General features: G+C 40.9%; 4 non-coding genes across 4 annotated transcripts; all 4 read right to left on the bottom strand.

Annotated features, from left to right (window-relative positions):
• Positions 1-14,091: 14,091 nt before the first annotated feature.
• Positions 14,092-14,163, bottom strand: TRNAC-GCA (transfer RNA cysteine (anticodon GCA)). Its single transcript has one exon. It is a non-coding gene; the product is annotated as a tRNA-Cys (tRNA).
• Positions 14,164-21,448: 7,285 nt separating this feature from the next.
• TRNAC-GCA (transfer RNA cysteine (anticodon GCA)) lies at positions 21,449-21,520 on the bottom strand. The gene has a single exon. It is a non-coding gene; the product is annotated as a tRNA-Cys (tRNA).
• A 1,013-nt stretch (positions 21,521-22,533) lies between these two features.
• TRNAC-GCA (transfer RNA cysteine (anticodon GCA)) lies at positions 22,534-22,605 on the bottom strand. Its single transcript has one exon. It is a non-coding gene; the product is annotated as a tRNA-Cys (tRNA).
• A 1,011-nt stretch (positions 22,606-23,616) lies between these two features.
• On the bottom strand, positions 23,617-23,688 carry TRNAC-ACA (transfer RNA cysteine (anticodon ACA)). Its single transcript has one exon. It is a non-coding gene; the product is annotated as a tRNA-Cys (tRNA).
• Between the last annotated feature and the right edge of the window lie 595 nt (positions 23,689-24,283).

The following is a 24,283-nucleotide window of genomic DNA, read 5'->3' as shown; positions in this document are numbered from 1 at the left end:
AAGTTTTATACGCCATTTCTTCAGCGCAATACAAAAAGCACCAAACAGTATGACGAAGTTGTCAATTGGTTTCATAGTCCATTCCCTTTGTTTAGTGCTGTGAAAGGAAGAGCCGAATTCCAAAATTGATCAATGATGTTTCAGAAATTTCCCAAAGGGAATACCAAGCCGAGTGTTAAAAACTGGATTTACTCACAGGCTTTGAGCAGGAAACACGGAAATGCTATGAAAGTGCAATATCCAAGGGAACACTGACTCTGTCAAAGATGATCCAAATGGAATTGATGGAATGTCCCAATTACAAACAACAGAATCAAAATAGGGTGAGGGGACACCAGGATTTGAACCAGGGACCTCTCGATCTGCAGTCAAATGCTCTACCACTGAGCTATATCCCCAGCTTTACAGTACAATCAGAATGACAAAATATCAGTACATCATGAAAGAGTGAGAGGATCATACTAAGTTGTTCCGGAAAGTACAACCTTGGAACTGTGGAACAGGAGAAGTAGTCCTTAATATTATTTATTAAAGGAAAACTGGATCATTTAAAAAACAGATATTTGTTTCATTGTAATTTTATTTGAATAGGCAGTGGTACATAGGACTAATGCCTCTCCATACAATGATTGTTTTGAAACATTCTTAAAGGGGAAGAGGTTTTTACGGGACACCTTATCATTTGAGGATTGGTTACCACAATCACTGAGATGGTGATGAAGTATGATTGTTTTGGGCCAAATTATGGTGGAAAAACATTTCTACGTACCACTACAATTCGGGATTTGGAAGGTACACCCAAACACCCCTTTCGAATACCTTCCATTTAATACATCAGATAAAGCCATTTTGCGTTTGCAAATGGCCTGATTCTTCAGACCAGCCTTCTTGCAACTGCAATGATAGTTCGTACATCTTGCACGTAGGCAGAGCTTATAAGGAGAAATTAAATAGTTCCTACGTTGCACAAAAATGAAGTGCTTCAAACAAACACATACTTTGCATGCACAGAGAAGAGGTGGAATATATGTAAGACTGAAGACACAGGTGAAATGAGAAATAGATTGACTGCTTCCTTGCCAAGTTTTATACGCCATTTCTTCAGTGCAATACAAGAAAGCACCAAACAGTATAACAAAGTTGTCAATTGGTTTCATAGTCCATTCCCTTTGTTTAGTGCTGTGAAAGGAAGAGCCGAATTCCAAAATTGATCAATGATGTTTCAGAAATTTCCCAAAGGGAATAACAAGCCGAATGTTAAAAACTGCATTTACTCACAGGTTTTGAGCAGGAAACACCGAAATGCTATTAAAGTGCAATATCCAAGGGAACACTGACTCTGTCAAAGATGATCCAAATGGAATTGATGAAAAGTCCTAATTACAAACAACAGAATCAAAATAGGGTGAGGGGACACCCGGATTTGAACCAGGGACCTCTTGATTTGCAGTCAAATGCTCTACCACTGGCTATATCCCCAGCTTTTCAGTAAATTCAGAATGACAAAATATCAGTACATCATGAAAGAGTGTGAGGATCATACTAAGTTGTGCCAGAAAGTACAACCTTGAAACTGTGGAACAGGAGAAGTAGTCCTTAATATTATTTATTAAAGGAAAACTGGATCATTTAAAAAACAGATTTATTTGTTTCATTGTTATTTTATTTGAATAGGCAGTGGTACATAGGACCAATGCCTCTACATACAATGAATGTTTTGAAACATTCTTAAAGGGGAAGAGGTTTTTACAGGACACCTTATCATTTGAGGATTGGTTAACACAATCACTGAGATGGTGATGAAGTATGATTGTTTTGGGCCAAATTATGGTGGAAAAACATTTCTACGTACCAGTATAATTCGGTATTTGGAAGGCACACCCAAACACCCCTTTCGAATACCTTCCATTTAATACATCAAAAAAAGCCATTTTGCGTTTGCAAATGGCCTGATTCTTCAGACCAGCCTTCTTGCAACTGCAATGATAGTTCGTACATCTTGCACGTAGGCAGAGCTTTTATGGAGAAATTAAATAGTTCCTACGTTGCACAAAAATGAAGTGCTTCAAACAAACACATACTTTGCATGCACAGAGAAGAGGTGGAATATTTGTAAGACTGAAGACACAGGTGAAATGAGAAATAGATTGACTGCTTCGCTGCCAAGTTTTATACGCCATTTCTTCAGTTGAAGGACTGGACTTTTTAACAGTACCAGCGGTGCCAGGGAACAACACCTATAACCTTCATGGGATACCTGTTTCGGCGCACAAACTACAGAGACACGGGACACTTCCTTCGGCGTCAAAGATTCAAGGTTTATTGCTGCAGGGAACACAGAAGTCACGACAATGTACAACACGTGCAACTTGGGGAGACTGCTTCAAATTGGTTCTGTGGATCGCTCCTTTTATACAAAATTAACTCATAGGACAACATGGTACACAAAAGTTTACAACCTGGTTCCCATAATTATCCCCCAGAGGGGTCGCTTTGGTCACTTTGGTACACATAAGGTCCGGAACATAAGTGCGGAAACATTTGGCGGTTCCCAACTGTAAAAACCCATCTTCCCAACATTAGTGAATTCCAATCGGCAGTAAAAACAGATCGAAATAGGGACAAAGACAGGTGCAGAGGGAGATGGAGACAGTGGGGAAATGGAAAAGGGTGTAAAAGGGGAGGTATCGGGAAACACGAGATACAGGCATCAAAGGGACGTGCCTAATGAGATGCACGGCTGAGACAATAAACCGGACGGCAAGATGAGCCTCGAGCGGGGCCATCTGCCTTACAGTATCATCCCCCTCATCGTAAAAGATATTTACAAAGTACATGTGTCTTCCACAAATATCCTGAGAGTCCCAGGGTGACGAAGCGGACAGTGTCCGTTCGCTGGCTACTTGAGGGCAAGAGACAAAATGGATGCCGTATCTAAGATGGAACCCGTGGGTACAGATGAAAAACCCACATATCAAATGAACGGTTTAAGTTAGCACAGCGAAACTGCGCACACTTACTAAATTCGTCATTTGCGGTTCTTAGATACCAGACTCGACCATATTCGTGCGAATCAAAAAACATCACTTAAAATTGTCACGGAACCTCAGACGCTCCTTTTGCCCTCATGTAGGCAAGCACTAGTCGGAATCATATTCGATATTCATCAGACCCTCGAGATGTTGCTGTAGCATAGCTCTGTCCAACCGAGACCCTTTGGTAACAGGTGGCTGTCTCATACACGTTGTAGCACAGAGGCCACATAAGGCAGGACCGCACTGCACGCAAAGGCAACAAGTGAACAGGAACACTACAACGACTCCAATGATCGTCAGAATTTTCCAACCCCAAGTCGACATTAGGCCCCAAAACCATCCAAGTAGCGTCCAATCCCCTACATCCACGTGTATGGATTCGGAGATCTTATGCAACTTCGAGATGGCTTGATAGACAGTCGGAGCGTTATCAGGAATGAAAATACAGCAGCTCGAATGGATCACCTTACATACCCCACCTCGATCTGCTAAGATCACATCTAAAACCATACGGTTTTGTAACGTCATAAGTCTATCCGCCTGAAGTTCTGTGGTGATATTACCAAGGGCACTGGCAGTAATATTAGCTGTCGATTCTACCACTCGAGTCAACTGTCTTAGGTTCCTACTATTAACCATAGGTCCCCAAAATGGGAGGAAACCCTTGAAAAAGTCTCCTGCCTCTTGACCGGCAGTATCCTCTTCGCTAATTACGCCCCTCACAACTCTAGTTTTGTGATAATCTGCATCTACAGTAAACGTCGGAGGCAACAAGTTTGCGATAAAACATGAGCCCATGAAGTCAGAGGGCAACCATGCATATGCACGATCATGACAAATAAAGTATGTACCCTTGGCAGCCAAAAACACAGGGGACGAGACCATTGGCAATATATAATTTTCAGTGCAAGCACTCTCTCCAAGTCAGGCTTTCGATCTACGGCCGCGACCTATTAAACAAAAATTACCAATGTGGGGTACGACCCATATCGGAGGCGAGCTTTTAAGCTGTTTTTCACCAGTGAACACACTATATTCGCCTCTACTTAGGACCCTATAGGCTTGTACCTCTTCTTCAGGGATAAGCGAGGGATCATAGATATCGCTATCTAAATCCTCTAGAGCTATAGACAAAGATTTTTGGTACGAGGTAGGACCAGAGTAAGGGGAACGTGGTTCTCGAATGGGGTGGAAACCCAGTGCGCTTCGAAACATTGTTTGAAATGCTCGAGCAGACCCTTGGGAGCTATACGGTAACACCAGATATGGAATTCCCTTATCCGTAGTATGTGGCATCAACCCACACACCCAACAATTAGTAGTGTTAACCACTAACTGATGCTGATGAAGGAGTTGAATAAAGGAATTGTTGCGGAATTCTGCACGTCTAGCCTGCTCGTGTTCAGGTAAGATGTGAAAAGAATGAGGAGAGTCAGTGGAGATGAGTTTAAGATTAGGGGTAGGAGTAGGTATAGTAGAAGGCAAGAAGTAAGACATTGTGTAATACACTCCACCCGCTAATAACGCAGAACCAGTCACAAACAGTACAAATATTTGGAACACAAAACATTTGGTACGACTGAGTTGCTGCAGCTTGAATCTTTGTGCTTGAGCTTTTTCCAAGTCCATCAGCTTCAAAAATGCCATTCCCTATGACCGTCCGCAACGTTTCTTGACGCACTTCGTTCTGTGTAGCAATAGTCAATTCCTAGGAGTTCCCAGGAATCGACGGTCTTTAACCTAGCGTCAAGACCTACTAACCAGGAGGAAGTACACGCGCGGCCCTACGGCCTTTATTTCACAAATATATATATATATATATGTATAAAAACAAATGTCTCTCAGCTGTGGAAACAAAAAGTGTAAGGAACGAAGCTCAATGAATATATACAAAATAATTACAATGGTATGAGTGTTCAAACTGATCATGGAAAACGGGATAATGCACTTGTCAAGGGACAGAACGGGGTTTTTTATTAGTCTTTAGTGCTGGATCTTAAAAAATATCGGGTTTTCCCAGGACGTGTCTGTTCGTTAAACAAAAGATCCATTGAAGGGACAACGCCCTGTTGATCAGCTGAATGTTCTGGTCTTGAGTCTTCTGATGACAAGTGTTCAATAATGCCTTTTTGCTGCACTGAGGATTCTCCGACAGGTTGTGCGTCGCTGAAAGGTACCAACGCCGGCAATCCTTCGGTTTCAGTTGATGCAATGCCTTTCCTTACCCACGAGTCTGCTGGCAACGGAATGGGGACTTTCTTGGTATGGGTGGCATGCACCCAATTTTTCCGCCCCTCAAGACGAACTGCAGTTCTCGTGGCAAGGAGGACCTGATAGGGTCCAGTGAACCTGGGATCCAAATTGTTCTTGCGCGAAAAATTGCGCGTTACCACCCAATCTCCGGGCTGGAGCTGGTGGCCTGGACCCTCCGTCTGTGTCGGCAATGCTTCGTGAACCTGTTGGTGAATTAACCTCAGTTTAGCAGTCAAGTCATGAAGATAATCGATTAACATTGGATACTCAAGTTCGCAAAAGGCACCCGGTCTAGGGACCCCCCAAACATTGGCAGGACGACCGAACACTATTTCATAGGGACTGAGCCCTACTCGGGAGTGTACAGTTGCCCTTGTTGACAGCAATGCTACGGGTAAAGCGTCAGGCCACGAAAGACCTGTCGTGGCCTGAATCTTTGCTAGTTTTAGTTTAAGGGTGCCATTGTACCCTTCAACCAAACCGGCTGACTGAGGATGATTGGCACTATGAAATTTCTGTACAATCCCTAACCCGCGACACACACTCTTCATCACGCTCCCAACAAACTCACTTCCGTTGTCTGACCACACAACCCGAGGCATTCCGTAGCGGGAAAAATACTCTTTGAGTAAAATTTTTGCCGTGGATAAAGCCGTATTATCCTTAAGGGGGTAGGCCTCAATCCACCTAGAAAATGCACACACCACAACCAGCACATACTTCAAATTATTACATCTCTCCATGTGGATAAAGTCCAACTGGATAACTTCGAAAGGGTACGCAGGAGGGGCAAAATGGCCAGGTGGAGTGGGAGTGCCCTTACCAGGATTGTGCATCAAACACACCATACAATTCTTAACCAAGCGTTCAGCACATTTCGTAATACCATCATTCTTCCACACAGGAAACAGCAATTTACAGATACCTTTCGCGCTAATATGTGCTAACCCGTGTGCCATAGTCACAATAGCCAGCACATACGCATCAGGCAACATCCATCTTTTCTGTTCCGATAAGTCAGTCCAACAACCATTCGCATCCAACTTTCCCGTACTTTCTTTCCACTTCGTCTTTTCAGTCTCGGTGGCCTCATTCTGAATTGCTTTCACACTCTCGATAGTGTTCTCACACATACTTGATTCTGCAGACCACCTAACCGAACTCGTCACATACATTCGAGTGCTAAGGTTCCGGGCAGTCTCCTTAGCAGTCTCATCCGCAAACGCATTACCACGACCAACATCATCCATCACTTTACGATGCGCACTACATTTAACAATCGCCACTTGCTTAGGTAACGTAAGTGCATCCAAAAGATCATTTACAAGCTGACCATGCTGAATCTTCGTACCATGTGACGTAAGGAATCCTCTCTCTCTCCACAGTCGTCCAAAACTATGTGCCACACCAAATGCATACTGGCTATCTGTAAACACATTCACCCGTTTATCTTTAGACAATACACACGCTCTCGTCAAAGCAATTAGCTCAGCAGCCTGAGCCGAATTTTGATTTAATCTTGCACTTTCCACAATCGTTCTCAATGTAACTACAGCATACGCAGTCGTCACATCACCGTTCGGCAACTTGAAACAAGAACCATCCACATACAAAGTACCATCGGGATTTGTCAATGGAGTATCTTTTAGGTCAATGCGACCCTTGGTTTCCTCTTCAGTTTTGAGATAGCAGTCATGTACTGCTTCACCACTTGATTCTGCGTCGATCGGCAGCAATGTTGCTGGATTCAACACATTACATCGTTTTATCCGTATATGACTGGCCAGCAATGTCAACTCATATCCAGACAATCTTGCACTTGTCAGATGTTGAGTTTTCGTTCGGTTCAATAGAGTGTCGACTGCATGCGGAACCATTACCGTGAGCATATTATCCATGACTAGACCTGCAGACTGTCGAATGGACGCCGCAGCTGCCGCTGTTGCCCTTAAGCAACTTGGCAAGGCTCTTGCTACTGGGTCTAAAGTCGAAGAAAAGTAGGCACATGGGCGTTGCTTACCACCAAAAGATTGTGTCAAAACACTCAACGCGCAACCATCCCTCTCGTGAACGTATAGTGTAAACGGCTTACTGTAGTCAGGGGTACCCAACACAGGAGCCGAACACAGCGCATCACGCAATTCAGAAAAACTTTTCTGACATTCTTCAGACCAAGGTACTGGGGATGAAACATCCTTGCACGTAAGGGCTATCAATGGTTTCGCCAACAATGAAAAATTTGGAATCCATTGTCTGCAGTAGGACGTAATACCTAAAAAGGCACGAACATCTCTTTGGGTTTTTGGCACAGTCATTCGGGAAATCGCTGCAATTCTCTCTGGGGTCAACCTTCTCCCTTCTCTTGACAATAAGTGACCTAGATAGGTAACTTCTTGGCAACAATACTGTAGCTTTGAAGGTGATACCTTGTGGTGCAAGTCATGTAGATAGTGCAATAATGATACTGTAGCCGTTTTGCAAATAGCTTCTGTATCAGCTGCCACTAAAAGATCGTCAACGTATTGAATCAAAGCTGCACCTTTAGGCAATACAAAGGCATCAAGCTGACCTTTAAGTGCTTGGCTGTAGATTGATGGACTCTCACAGTAACCCTGTGGAGCGCGTTTTAACCTAAAACTGCGACCTCCTAATGAGAATCCGAACAGGTCTCTGCTTTCCTCTGCAATCGGAATGCTAAAGAAAGCATTCTTTAGATCGATCACTGTGAACCAGGAGGCAGATGCCGGAATCATTGTTAATAAAGCCGTAATGTCAGGGACCACAGGAAATTGCGGAACCACTATTTTGTTTACCTCTCTCAAATCTATAACAAAACGATACACAGGAGGTTTAGTTGGGTCAGTTCGTTTCAGAATTGGTAATACAGGGCTATTGCACACGTTTCCACGAGTTTCTTCAACAACACCTTTTCCAATGAGATCATGAACGATTTCTAACAGCGCTCGTTCGCCCTCAAGAGAAATACGATATTGAGGTAAACGCGGTAATCGCGCATTTGGTTTTAATTGAATCACATAGGGTGGAATGTCTAACAGGCCCACGTCATTGGGACCTGTGGCCCATAAGGACGCAGGGAGGGAATTCAATTCCGGTGGGAATTTATCAACCGATAAATACATGGGAGAGATCACTCTCCTTCCCAATGTAAGCTCCACTCCTTCAGGGGAACAATACAATGTTGCATATAATCGTTTCAACAAATCCAGGCCCAAAAGATTTTCACCACAACCTGTAGATAGAATCAGTGGAGCCGTTAGCTCACGAGATCCAATCATAAGAGGCAAAGGGTTAGAGACTGGGTTACTAACAGGGGCGCCAGAGAATCCGACGGAAACATTCGTTAAGCCAGACAAAGGTGCGCCAGGGAGTTTTGAATGCATGATGGAACTTTTCGTCGCACCAGTGTCTAACAGAAAAGGCTCAACTACACCCGATGTAGTCACTGCAACGTAAGGCCCACTCTGATCGACCGGAACTGACACTACTCCCTCTCTTTGTCGTTGGCTGTCCTAGTAGTGGTCATTTACAACAGTCTCGTGGTCTATATAATAATCATCAACATTATACTGTGCAGATCGAACTGACCCCGCATTTCGCTGGTCAAAATAATTATTTGCATCCGATTGATTTTGATGACGATCAATCTGATTGTGGGATGAACCACGACCTCTACCACGTGGTGCCTGCTGAGGACCACCGCCACGATTTCCTCGTGTCGACACACCATTCAGACGGTCCCGTAAAGCAAGACAATCATATTTTAGGTGTCCCTCTTTCCTACAATATGCGCACTGATTATACCCAAGTGAAGATCTGGGATCAAAGTTGTCAGAGCGCGGCTGTGTTCTATCGAGCTGTGCTCGTGGTCGATACTGCTGTTGTGCATCATTTTGGTTTGATCGTGGAGGGTATGCTTGCTGCAACAAAACCTTCGTTTTGAGTTCTTTCGTTTTCTTTTCTACACGATCACTTTCTTCCTTTTCCCTATTCTCATAATACTGAGCCGTTGCTAATATTTGCGCAGGGGTTGAAACTGCCCACGCACTTTCTGAATTCTTTAATTTGTTGCATAGCTCAGGCAGCAAATTTGACACAAATTTGTCAACGAATAACCGCTGACCTCCCTCAGCGCCCATGTCCTGGCCGCTGTGGTCGACAAACGCTTCCTCAAACCTTGTAAAGAAATCCGAGACACTCTCGTCTTTCTTTTGTTTACAAGCTGATAACTTATCCCAGTTCACCTTCATCGCTGGCATGAGAGTTTTCATGAGCGTAATGATTTTCTGAGGCAAATCCAAGATCAACTGTTCAGGTTTAGCCCCACCAACTTGTAATGCATCAGCTGCTAGCAGTGCAGCCCAATCACCCCCTAATTCAGCTGCGTGATTGGCTTGACGAATTTTAGCCCAAACTGGTTGCGGTACAACATTGCCAAACAACATGTCGATGTCGGCAATATTCATAATAGAAGCTTCTATCAGTTGTGATAACTCCTTATAATAACCAGCCGGATTTTTACGCGGATCGGGTAAGGATTGCTTCACTTGCAAAACTTCCGATCGTTTCCATGGAAGATGTATCCACACCCTTCGAAAATGTGGTAAAACCGCAGGGTTAGCTTGCGGATCTCCAGGCACCCACAGTGGCGGGACTTCTCTCATGGGATACTGACCAGGAACCGCTTTCCAGCTCTCAGTGGTATCATCTAATGACACCCGAGAATGTGCTGTGGGTCTGAATGCTAATAAGCGTTCCACGGCACGTCGTACATCGTCTCCTATAATCATACCGTTCGAAAAGTGACTCTGGAGTTCAATTATGTCGGACGGTACATCATCTACATCATTATTGTACCATTCTTCTCTCAAAAAGTTACACATTTCCTCAAATACGAATCTCTGCGTAGGCTCATTAAACTGAGAAAACGTATCAAATACTACACGCGGAGTGTAATTAGCAGGATGTCTTATCCACCTATGTGCCATTGTTACTAACGTCTCTTTCTCCCTACCACTAGGGATCTGACTCCGTCTCTGAGGAGTTTCAGATGAATCAGACGAAAATAACGGACCGGAAAGAGGTGAATAAAGGGTAGCAACAGAGTTAGGAACACGCTTACGAACAGAAGGAGAAAGAAAAACAGGAGCAACAACACTAGAGGTGAAGGAAGGCATAGTAGGAACGGACAAGATAGTCGGAGTAGCAGAAACAACAGTCTGCAAAGGTACAGGTACAGGAGCAGTAGGAACGAGGACAGGTGGTGGAACAAACATAGGGTTAACAGCGGGCTGGCCCGCAGCCGCTGGAGCAACAAGAGGAACAACAGGAGGAGCTATAGGAGGAGCTACAGGAGCAGTAGCACCCTGTACATAAGGAGGTGGTGATTTCATCAAGTATGATAGCAAGGAATCCTCCTTTAAATCTTCTTCTTTCTTTTCTAGATTATTCGGTAAGACTGGGTAACATTTATCTATTTTCATGTGATGCAATCTAGTAGCGATTTCCATATCTTTTTCTTCTTTGTCTTGTCTGCATTCTTTTATAGCTTGCATTATCGGAACAAACTCTTGCTTTTTATCATTTTTAAGTTGTTTGATTTCTTTCTGTTTGGCCTCTTAACGCCATACCCGAAAGGAATCAAACATAGCTGGCCTAGCTTTCTTTAAAAATAATTTAGCCTCAAGATTATCTAAAATCGAAAGTTCAAAAGTTCCGTGTGGTGGCCATCTAAGGTCACCGTCTTTCTTTGTATAGCGGATCCAGTAATCATTATAGATTATAGGACCCACCCCATGTCGACTATATAGATCATGTATCGGAGTTCCAACTGGAGGTATCGGACACGAGTCCTCCAACCGGGAATCCATTGCGCAACATTTGAAAATACGAAACAAATCACTATGGCTAGGCATCGTGCACACTAACCTAGTATCAAACTTCAAGGATTACCGAAGCAATAAAACCTCGTGTAAGTCAAAACCCTCGGTTTTTGGCAATTGCAACTGTCAAATAATACTAAGAACCAATACTAAGAACCACAAATGCAATGGAACCATGCAATACAACAAAGCCTTAAGGCTATTACAAAGCTCGGAGAGCTATTACCACAAAGCCTTAAAGGCTAACCACAAAGCTTTCAAAAAGCTAGAACAACCACTAAGGACTGGGAGCGACCCACAAATACTTAACTCAGAACTTCAATGGCGTCACCAGGAAGGCCCGTCTATCGTCTCGCTTGTACATAAGGTCTACGCCGGGCGTCGAAGACAGGTCGACAGTCAGGGCATCGGTCCGTCGCAGCCGTCAGGAGGCGGGAATCTTCGCAGGGAAAAACTTCGGGCCACTTATTTCGACAACAGGATCGATGAAGCGGGGTGCACCTTCCCTCGGAGATTTCACACGAAGTTCCTCACGATCATCAGGCTTTGGACCGGACCGGTACCGCTGAAGTCGCCCCACGTTGGGCGCCAACTGAAGGACTGGACTTTTTAACAGTACCAGCGGTGCCAGGGAACAACACCTATAACCTTCATGGGATACCTGTTTCGGCGCACAAACTACAGAGACACGGGACACTTCCTTCGGCGTCAAAGATTCAAGGTTTATTGCTGCAGGGAACACAGAAGTCACGACAATGTACAACACGTGCAACTTGGGGAGACTGCTTCAAATTGGTTCTGTGGATCGCTCCTTTTATACAAAATTAACTCATAGGACAACATGGTACACAAAAGTTTACAACCTGGTTCCCATAATTATCCCCCAGAGGGGTCGCTTTGGTCACTTTGGTACACATAAGGTCCGGAACATAAGTGCGGAAACATTTGGCGGTTCCCAACTGTAAAAACCCATCTTCCCAACATTAGTGAATTCCAATCGGCAGTAAAAACAGATCGAAATAGGGACAAAGACAGGTGCAGAGGGAGATGGAGACAGTGGGGAAATGGAAAAGGGTGTAAAAGGGGAGGTATCGGGAAACACGAGATACAGGCATCAAAGGGACGTGCCTAATGAGATGCACGGCTGAGACAATAAACCGGACGGCAAGATGAGCCTCGAGCGGGGCCATCTGCCTTACAGTATCATCCCCCTCATCGTAAAAGATATTTACAAAGTACATGTGTCTTCCACAAATATCCTGAGAGTCCCAGGGTGACGAAGCGGACAGTGTCCGTTCGCTGGCTACTTGAGGGCAAGAGACAAAATGGATGCCGTATCTAAGATGGAACCCGTGGGTACAGATGAAAAACCCACATATCAAATGAACGGTTTAAGTTAGCACAGCGAAACTGCGCACACTTACTAAACTCGTCATTTGCGGTTCTTAGATACCAGACTCGACCATATTCGTGCGAATCAAAAAACATCACTTAAAATTGTCACAGAACCTCACAGTGCAATACAAGAAAGCACCAAACAGTATAACAAAGTTGTCAATTGGTTTCATAGTCCATTCCCTTTGTTTAGTGCTGTGAAAGGAAGAGCCGAATTCCAAAATTGATCAATGATGTTTCAGAAATTTCCCAAAGGGAATACCAAGCCGAGTGTTAAAAACTGCATTTACTCACAGGTTTTGAGCAGGAATCAATGAAATGCTATTAAAGTGCAATATCCAAGGGAACACTGACTCTGTCAAAGATGATCCAAATGGAATTGATGAAAAGTCCCAATTACAAACAACAGAATCAAAATATGGTGGAGGGGACACCCGGATTTGGACGAGGGACCTCTTGATCTGCAGTCAAATGCTCTACCACTGAGCTATATCCCCAGCTTTTCAGTAAAATCAGAATGACAAAATATCAGTACATCATGAAAGAGTGTGAGGATCATACTAAGTTGTGCCAGAAAGTATAACCTTGAAACTGTGGAACAGGAGAAGTAGTCCTTAATATTATTTATTAAAGGAAAACTGGATCATTTAAAAAACAGATTTATTTGTTTCATTGTTATTTTATTTGAATAGGCAGTGGTACATAGGACCAATGCCTCTACATACAATGATTGTTTTGAAACATTCTTAAAGGGGAAGAGGTTTTTGCGGGACACCTTATCATTTGAGGATTGGTTACCACAATCACGGAGATGGTGAAGAAGTATGATTGTTTTGGGCCAAATTATGGTGGAAAACATTTCTACGTACCACTACAATTTGGTATTTGGAAGGTACACCCAACCACCCCTTTCGAATACCTTCCATTTAATACATCAGAAAAAGCCATTTTGCGTTTGCAAATGGCCTGATTTTTTAGACCAGCCTTCTTGCAACTGCAATGATAGTTCGTACATCTTGCACGTAGGCAGAGCTTTTAAGGAGAAATTAAATAGTTCCTACGTTGCACAAAAATGAAGTGCTTCAAACAAAATCATACTTTGCATGCACAGAGAAGAGGTGGAATATATGTAAGACTGAATACACAGGTGAAATGAGAAATAGATTGACTGCTTCGCTGCCAAGTTTTATACGCCATTTCTTCAGTGCAATACAAGAAAGCACCAAACAGTATAACAAAGTTGTCAATTGGTTTCATAGTCCATTCCCTTTGTTTAGTGCTGTGAAAGGAAGAGACGAATACCAAAATTGATCAATGATGTTTCAGAAATTTACCCAAGGGAATACCAAGCCGAGTGTTAAAAACTGCATTTACTCACAGGCTTTGAGCAGGAAACACTGAAATGCTATTAAAGTGCAATATCCAAGGGAACACTGACTCTGTCAAAGATGATCCAAATGGAATTGATGAAAAGTCCCAATTACAAACAACAGAATCAAAATAGGGTGAGGGGACACCCGGATTTGAACCAGGGACCACTTGATCTGCAGTCAAATGCTCAACCACTGAGCTATATCCCCAGCTTTTCAGTAAAATCAGAGTGACAAAATATCAGTACATCATGAAAGAGTGTGAGGATCATACTATGTTGTGCCAGAAAGTACAACCTTGAAACTGTGGAACAGGAGAAGTAGTCCTTAATATTATTTATTAAAGGAAAACTGTATCATTTAAAAAACAGATTTATTTGTTTCATTGTTATTTTATTTGAATAGGCAGTGGTACATAGGACCAATGCCTCTACATACAATGATTGTTTTGAAACATTCTTAAAGGGGAAGAAGTTTTTACGGGACACCTTATCATTTGAGGATTGGTTACCACAATCACTGAGATGGTGATGAAGTATGATTGTTTTGGGCCAAATTATGGTGGAAAAACATTTCTACGTACCACTACAATTCGGTATTTGGAAGGTACACCCAAACACCCCTTTCGAATACCTTCCATTTAATACATCAGAAAAAGCCATTTTGTGTTTGCAAATGGCCAGATTCTTCAGACCAGCCTTCTTGCAACTGCAATGATAGTTCGTACATCTTGCACGTAGGCAGAGCTTTTAAGGAGAAATTAAATAGTTCCTACGTTGCACAAAAATGAAGTGCTTCAAACAAACACATACTTTGCATGCACAGAGAAGAGGTGGAATATATGTAAGACTGAAGACACAGGTGAAATGAGAAATAGATTGACTGCTTCGCTGCCAAGTTTTATACGCCATTTCTTCAGTGCAATACAAGAAAGCACCAAACAGTATAACAAAGTTGTCAATTGGTTTCAAAGTCCATTCCCTTTGTTTAGTGCTGTGAAAGGAAGAGCCGAATTCCAAAATTGATCAATGATGTTTCAGAAATTTCCCTAAGGAAATACCAAGCCGAGTGTTAAAAACTGCATTTACTCACAGGTTTTGAGAAGCAAACACTGTAATGCCATTAAAGTGCAATATCCAAGGGAACACTGACTCTGTCAAAGATGATCCAAATGGAATTGATGGAAAGTCCCAATTACAATCAACAGAATCAAAATAGGGTGAGGGGACACCTGGATTTAAACCAGGGACCTCTTGATCTGCAGTCAAATGCTCTACCACTGGGCTATATCCCCAGCTTTTCAGTAAAATCAGAATGACAAAATATCAGTACATCATGAAAGAGTGTGAGGATCATACTAAGTCGTGCCAGAAAGTACAACCTTGAAACTGTGGAAAAGGAGAAGTAGTCCTTAATATTATTTATTAAAGGAAAACTGGATCATTTAATAAACAGACTTATTTGTTTCATTGTTATTTTATTTGAATAGGCAGTGGTACATAGGACCAATGCCTCTACATACAATGATTGTTTTGAAACATTCTTAAAGGGGAAGAGGTTTTTACGGGACACCTTATTATTTGAGGATTGGTTACCACAATCACTGAGATGGTGATGAAGTATGATTGTTTTGGGCCAAATTATGGTGGAAAAACATTTCTACGTACCACTACAATTCGGTATTTGGAAGGTACACCCAAACACCCCTTTCGAATACCTTCAATTTAATACATAAGAAAAAGCCATTTTGCGTTTGCAAATGGCCTGATTCTTCAGACCAGCCTTCTTGCAACTATAATGATAGTTCGTACATCTTGCACGTAGGCAGAGCTTTTAAGGAGAAATTAAATAGTTCCTACGTTGCACAAAAATGAAGTGCTTCAAACAAACACATACTTCGCATGCACAGAGAAGAGGTGGAATATATGTAAGACTGAAGACACAGGTGAAATGAGAAATAGTTGACTGCTTCGCTGCCAAGTTTTATACGCCATTTCTTCAGTGCAATACAAGAAAGCACCAAACAGTATAAAAAAGTTGTCAATTGGTTTCATAGTCCATTCCCTTTGTTTAGTGCTGTGAAAGGAAGAGCCGAATTCCAAAATTCATCAATGATGTTTCAGAAATTTCCCAAAGGGAATACCAAGCTGAGTTTTAAAAACTGCATTTACTCACAGGTTTTGAGCAGGAAACACTGACATGCTATTAAAGTGCAATATCCAAGGGAACACTGACTCTGTCAAAGATGATCCAAATGGAATTGATGAAAATTCCCAATTACAAACAACAGAATCAAAATAGGGTGAGGGGACACCTGGATTTAAACCAGGGACCTCTTGATCTGCAGTCAAATGCTCTACCACTGGGCTATATCCCCAGCTTTTCAGTAAAATCAGAATGACAAAATATCAGTACATCATGAAAGAGTGTGAGGATCATACTAAGTTGTGCCAGAAAGTACAACCTTGAAACTGTGGAAAAGGAGAAGTAGTCCTTAATATTATTTATTAAAGGAAAACTGGATCATTTAAAAAACAGACTTATTTGTTTCATTGTTATTTTATTTGAATAGGCAGTGGTACATAGGACCAATGCCTCTACATACAATGATTGTTTTGAAACATTCTTAAAGGGGAAGAGGTTTTTACGGGACACCTTATTATTTGAGGATTGGTTACCACAATCACTGAGATGGTGATGAAGTATGATTGTTTTGGGCCAAATTATGGTGGAAAAACATTTCTACGTACCACTACAATTCGGTATTTGGAAGGTACACCCAAACACCCCTTTCGAATACCTTCTATTTAATACATAAGAAAAAGCCATTTTGCGTTTGCAAATGGCCTGATTCTTCAGACCAGCCTTCTTGCAACTATAATGATAGTTCGTACATCTTGCACGTAGGCAGAGCTTTTAAGGAGAAATTAAATAGTTCCTACGTTGCACAAAAATGAAGTGCTTCAAACAAACACATACTTCGCATGCACAGAGAAGAGGTGGAATATATGTAAGACTGAAGACACAGGTGAAATGAGAAATAGTTGACTGCTTCGCTGCCAAGTTTTATACGCCATTTCTTCAGTGCAATACAAGAAAGCACCAAACAGTATAACAAAGTTGTCAATTGGTTTCATAGTCCATTCCCTTTGTTTAGTGCTGTGAAAGGAAGAGCCGAATTCCAAAATTCATCAATGATGTTTCAGAAATTTCCCAAAGGGAATACCAAGCTGAGTTTTAAAAACTGCATTTACTCACAGGTTTTGAGCAGGAAACACTGACATGCTATTAAAGTGCAATATCCAAGGGAACACTGACTCTGTTAAAGATGATCCAAATGGAATTGATGAAAAGTCCCAATTACAAACAACAGAATCAAAGTAGGGTGAGGGGACACCCGGATTTGAACCAGGGACCTCATGATCTGTAGTCAAATGCTCTACTACTGAGCGATATCACCTGCTTTTCAGTAAAATCAGAATGACAAATTATCAGTACATCATGAAAGAGTGTGAGGATCATACTAAGTTGTGCCAGAAAGTACAACCTTGAAACTGTGGAACAGGAGAAGTAGTCCTTAATATTATTTATTAAAGGAAAACTGGATCATTTAAAAAAGAGATTTATTTGTTTCATTGTTATTTTATTTGAATAGGCAGTGGTACATAGGACCAATGCCTCTACATACAATGAATGTTTTGAAACATTCTTAAAGGGGAAGAGGTTTTTACAGGACACCTTATCATTTGAGGATTGGTTACCACAATCACTGAGATGGTGATGAAGTATGATTGTTTTGGGCCAAATTATGGTGGAAAAACATTTCTACGTACCACTACAATTCGGTATTTGGAAGGTACACCCAAACACCCCTTTCGAATATCTTCCATTTAATACATCAGAAAAAGCCATTTTGCATTTGCAAATAGCCTGATTCTTCAGACCAGCCTTCTTGCAACTGCAATGATAGTTCGTACATCTTGCACGTAGGCAGAGCTTTTAAGGAGAAATTAAATAGTTCCTACGTTGCACAAAAATGAAGTGCTTCAAACAAACACATACTTTGCATGCACAGAGAAGAGGTGGAATATATGTAAGACTGAAGACACAGGTGAAATGAGAAATAGATTGACTGCTTCGCTGCCAAGTTTTATACGCCATTTCTTCAGTGCAATACAAGAAAGCACCAAACAGTATAACAAAGTTGTCAATTGGTTTCATAGTCCATTCCCTTAAAATATGGTGAGGGGACACACGGATTTGAACCAGGGACCTCTTAATCTGCAGTCAAATGCTCTACCACTGAGCTATATCCCCAGCTTTGCATTAAAATAAGAATGACAAAATATCAGTACATCATGAAAGAGTGTGAGGATCATACTAAGTTGTGCCAGAAAGTACAACCTTGAAACTGTGGAACAGGAGAAGTAGTCCTTAATATTAGTTATTAAAGGAAAACTGGATCATTTAAAAAACAGATTTATTTGTTTCATTGTTATTTTATTTGATTAGGCAGTGGTACATAGGACCAATGCCTCTACATACAATGATTGTTTTGAAACATTCTTAAAGGGGAAGAAGTTTTTATGGGACACCTTATCATTTGAGGATTGGTTAACACAATCACTGAGATGGTGATGAAGTATGATTGTTTTGGGCTAAATTATGGTGGAAAAACATTTCTACGTACCACTACAATTCGGTATTTGGAAGGTACACCCAAACACCCCTTTCGAATACCTTCTATTTAATACATCAGAAAAAGCCATTTTGCGTTTGCAAATGGCCTGATTCTTCAGACCATCCTTTTTGCAACTGCAAGGATAGTTCGTACATCTTGCACGTAGGCAGAGCTTTTAAGGAGAAATTAAATAGTACCTACGTTGCACAAAAATGAAGTGCTTCAAACAAACACATACTTTGCATGCACAGAGAAGAGGTGGAATATATGTAAGACTGAAGACACAGGTGAAATGAAAAATAGTTGACTGCTTTGCTGCCAAGTTTTATACGCCATTTCTTCAGTGCAATACAAGAAAGCACCAAACAGTATAACAAAGTTGTCAATTGGTTTCATAGTCCATTCCCTTTGTTTAGTGCTGTGAAAGGAAGAGCCGAATTCCAAAATTGATCAATGATGTTTCAGAAATGTCCCAAAGGGAATAACAAGCCTAGTATTAAAAACTGCATTTATTCACAGGTTTTGAGCAGGAAACACTGAAATGCTATTAAAGTGCAATATTCAAGGGAACACTGACTCTGTCAAAGATGATCCAAATGGAATTGATGAAAAGTCCCAATTACAAACAACAGAACCAAAATAGGGTGAGGGGACACCAGGATTTGAACCAGGGACCTCTTGATCTGCAGTCAAATGCTCTACCACTGAGATATATCCCCAGCTTTACAGTAAAATCTGAATGACAAAATATCAGTACATCATGAAAGAGTGAGAGGATCATACTAAGTTGTTCCGGAAAGTACAACCTTGAAACTGTGGAACAGGAGAAGTAGTCCTTAATATTATTTATTAAAGGAAAACTGGATCATTTAAAAGACAGATATTTGTTTCATTGTTATTTTATTTGAATAGGCAGTGGTACATAGGACCAATGCCTCTACATACAATGATTGTTTTGAAACATTATTAAAGGGGAAGAGGTTTTTACGGGACACCTTATCATTTGAGGATTTGTTACCACAATCACTGAGATGGTGATGAAGTATGATTGTTTTGGGCCAAATTATGGTGGAAAAACATTTCTACGTACCACTACAATTCGGTATTTGGAAGGTACACCCAAACAACCCTTTCGAATACCTTCCATTTAATACATCAGAAAAAGCCATTTTGCGTTTGAAAATGGCCTGATTCTTCAGACCAGCCTTCTTGCAACTGCAATGATAGTTCGTACATCTTGCACGTAGGCAGAGCTTTTAAGGAGAAATTAAATAGTTCCTACGTTGCACAAAAATGAAGTGCTTCAAACAAACACATACTTTGCATGCACAGAGAAGAGGAGGAATATATGTAAGACTGAAGACACAGGTGAAATGAGAAATAGATTGACTGCTTCGCTGCCAAGTTTTATACGCCATTTCTTCAGTGCAATACAAGAAAGCACCAAACAGTATAACAAAGTTGTCAATTGGTTTCATAGTCCATTCCCTTTGTTTAGTGCTGTGAAAGGAAGAGCCGAATTCTAAAATTGATCAATGATGTTTCAGAAATTTCCCAAAGGGAATAACAAGCCGAGTGTTAAAAACTGTATTTACTCACAGGTTTTGAGCAGGAAACACTGAAATGCTATTAAAGTGCAATATCCAAGGGAACACTGACTCTGTCAAAGATGATCCAAATGGAATTGATGAAAAGTCCCAATTACAAACAACAGAATCAAAATATGGTGGAGGGGACACCCGGATTTGGACGAGGGACCTCTTGATCTGCAGTCAAATGCTCTACCACTGAGCTATATCCCCAGCTTTTCAGTAAAATCAGAATGACAAAATATCAGTACATCATGAAAGAGTGTGAGGATCATACTAAGTTGTGCCAGAAAGTATAACCTTGAAACTGTGGAACAGGAGAAGTAGTCCTTAATATTATTTATTAAAGGAAAACTGGATCATTTAAAAAACAGATTTATTTGTTTCATTGTTATTTTATTTGAATAGGCAGTGGTACATAGGACCAATGCCTCTACATACAATGATTGTTTTGAAACATTCTTAAAGGGGAAGAAGTTTTTACGGGACACCTTATCATTTGAGGATTGGTTACCACAATCACGGAGATGGTGAAGAAGTATGATTGTTTTGGGCCAAATTATGGTGGAAAAACATTTCTACGTACCACTACAATTTGGTATTTGGAAGGTACACCCAACCACCCCTTTCGAATACCTTCCATTTAATACATCAGAAAAAGCCATTTTGCGTTTGCAAATGGCCTGATTTTTTAGACCAGCCTTCTTGCAACTGCAATGATAGTTCGTACATCTTGCACGTAGGCAGAGCTTTTAAGGAGAAATTAAATAGTTCCTACGTTGCACAAAAATGAAGTGCTTCAAACAAAATCATACTTTGCATGCACAGAGAAGAGGTGGAATATATGTAAGACTGAATACACAGGTGAAATGAGAAATAGATTGACTGCTTCGCTACCAAGTTTTATACGCCATTTCTTCAGTGCAATACAAGAAAGCACCAAACAGTATAACAAAGTTGTCAATTGGTTTCATAGTCCATTCCCTTTGTTTAGTGCTGTGAAAGGAAGAGACGAATACCAAAATTGATCAATGATGTTTCAGAAATTTCCCCAAGGGAATACCAAGCCGAGTGTTAAAAACTGCATTTACTCACAGGCTTTGAGCAGGAACCACTAAAATGCTATTAAAGTGCAATATCCAAGGGAACACTGACTCTGTCAAAGATGATCCAAATGGAATTGATGAAAAGTCCCAATTACAAACAACAGAATCAAAATAGGGTGAGGGGACACCCGGATTTGAACCAGGGACCACTTGATCTGCAGTCAAATGCTCAACCACTGAGCTATATCCCCAGCTTTTCAGTAAAATCAGAGTGACAAAATATCAGTACATCATGAAAGAGTGTGAGGATCATACTATGTTGTGCCAGAAAGTACAACCTTGAAACTGTGGAACAGGAGAAGTAGTCCTTAATATTATTTATTAAAGGAAAACTGTATCATTTAAAAAACAGATTTATTTGTTTCATTGTTATTTTATTTGAATAGGCAGTGGTACATAGGACCAATGCCTCTACATACAATGATTGTTTTGAAACATTCTTAAAGGGGAAGAAGTTTTTACGGGACACCTTATCATTTGAGGATTGGTTACCACAATCACTGAGATGGTGATGAAGTATGATTGTTTTGGGCCAAATTATGGTGGAAAAACATTTCTACGTACCACTACAATTCGGTATTTGGAAGGTACACCCAAACACCCCCTTTCGAATACCTTCCATTTAATACATCAGAAAAAGCCATTTTGTGTTTGCAAATGGCCAGATTCTTCAGACCAGCCTTCTTGCAACTGCAATGATAGTTCGTACATCTTGCACGTAGGCAGAGCTTTTAAGGAGAAATTAAATAGTTCCTACGTTGCACAAAAATGAAGTGCTTCAAACAAACACATACTTTGCATGCACAGAGAAGAGGTGGAATATATGTAAGACTGAAGACACAGGTGAAATGAGAAATAGATTGACTGCTTCGCTGCCAAGTTTTATACGCCATTTCTTCAGTGCAATACAAGAAAGCACCAAACAGTATAACAAAGTTGTCAATTGGTTTCAAAGTCCATTCCCTTTGTTTAGTGCTGTGAAAGGAAGAGCCGAATTCCAAAATTGATCAATGATGTTTCAGAAATTTCCCTAAGGAAATACCAAGCCGAGTGTTAAAAACTGCATTTACTCACAGGTTTTGAGAAGCAAACACTGTAATGCCATTAAAGTGCAATATCCAAGGGAACACTGACTCTGTCAAAGATGATCCAAATGGAATTGATGGAAAGTCCCAATTACAATCAACAGAATCAAAATAGGGTGAGGGGACACCAGGATTTGAACCAGGGACCTTTTGATCTGCAATCAAATGCTCTACCACTGAGCTATATCCCCAGCTTTACAGTACAATCAGAATGACAAAATATCAGTACATCATGAAAGAGTGAGAGGATCATACTAAGTTGTTCCGGAAAGTACAACCTTGAAACTGTGGAACAGGAGAAGTAGTCCTTAATATTATTCATTAAAGGAAAACTGGATCATTTAAAAAACAGACTTATTTGTTTCATTGTTATTTTATTTGAATAGGCAGTGGTACATAGGACCAATGCCTCTACATACAATGATTATTTTGAAACATTCTTAAAGGGGAAGAGGTTTTTACGGGACACCTTATTATTTGAGGATTGGTTACCACAATCACTGAGATGGTGATGAAGTATGATTGTTTTGGGCCAAATTATGGTGGAAAAACATTTCTACGTACCACTACAATTCGGTATTTGGAAGGTACACCCAAACACCCCTTTCGAATACCTTCTATTTAATACATAAGAAAAAGCCATTTTGCGTTTGCAAATGGCCTGATTCTTCAGACCAGCCTTCTTGCAACTATAATGATAGTTCGTACATCTTGCACGTAGGCAGAGCTTTTAAGGAGAAATTAAATAGTTCCTACGTTGCACAAAAATGAAGTGCTTCAAACAAACACATACTTCGCATGCACAGAGAAGAGGTGGAATATATGTAAGACTGAAGACACAGGTGAAATGAGAAATAGTTGACTGCTTCGCTGCCAAGTTTTATACGCCATTTCTTCAGTGCAATACAAGAAAGCACCAAACAGTATAACAAAGTTGTCAATTGGTTTCATAGTCCATTCCCTTTGTTTAGTGCTGTGAAAGGAAGAGCCGAATTCCAAAATTCATCAATGATGTTTCAGAAATTTCCCAAAGGGAATAACAAGCTGAGTTTTAAAAACTGCATTTACTCACAGGTTTTGAGCAGGAAACACTGACATGCTATTAAAGTGCAATATCCAAGGGAACACTGACTCTGTTAAAGATGATCCAAATGGAATTGATGAAAAGTCCCAATTACAAACAACAGAATCAAAGTAGGGTGAGGGGACACCCGGATTTGAACCAGGGATCTCTTGATCTGTAGTCAAATGCTCTACCACTGAGCTATATCCCCAGCTTTTCAGTAAAATCAGAATGACAAATTATCAGTACATCATGAAAGAGTGTGAGGATCATACTAAGTTGTGCCAGAAAGTACAACCTTGAAACTGTGGAACAGGAGAAGTAGTTCTTAATATTATTTATTAAAGGAAAACTGGATCATTTAAAAAACAGATTTATTTGTTTCATCGTTATTTTATTTGAATAGGCAGTGGTACATAGGACCAATGCCTCTACATACAATGAATGTTTTGAAACATTCTTAAAGGGGAAGAGGTTTTTACAGGACACCTTATCATTTGAGGATTGGTTACCACAATCACTGAGATGGTGATGAAGTATGATTGTTTTGGGCCAAATTATGGTGGAAAAACATTTCTACGTACCACTACAATTCGGTATTTGGAAGGTACACCCAAACACCCCTTTCGAATACCTTCCATTTAATACATCAGAAAAAGCCATTTTGCATTTGCAAATAGCCTGATTCTTCAGACCAGCCTTCTTGCAACTGCAATGATAGTTCGTACATCTTGCACGTAGGCAGAGCTTTTAAGGAAAAATTAAATAGTTCCTACGTTGCACAAAAATGAAGTGCTTCAAACAAA

This window comes from Lissotriton helveticus, chromosome 1_2 (assembly GCF_964261635.1).
Source record: "Lissotriton helveticus chromosome 1_2, aLisHel1.1, whole genome shotgun sequence".
Classification (NCBI taxonomy): Eukaryota; Metazoa; Chordata; class Amphibia; order Caudata; family Salamandridae; genus Lissotriton; species Lissotriton helveticus.
Note: the sequence above shows the minus strand (reverse complement) of the source record. Positions and strands in the feature narration are given on the sequence as shown.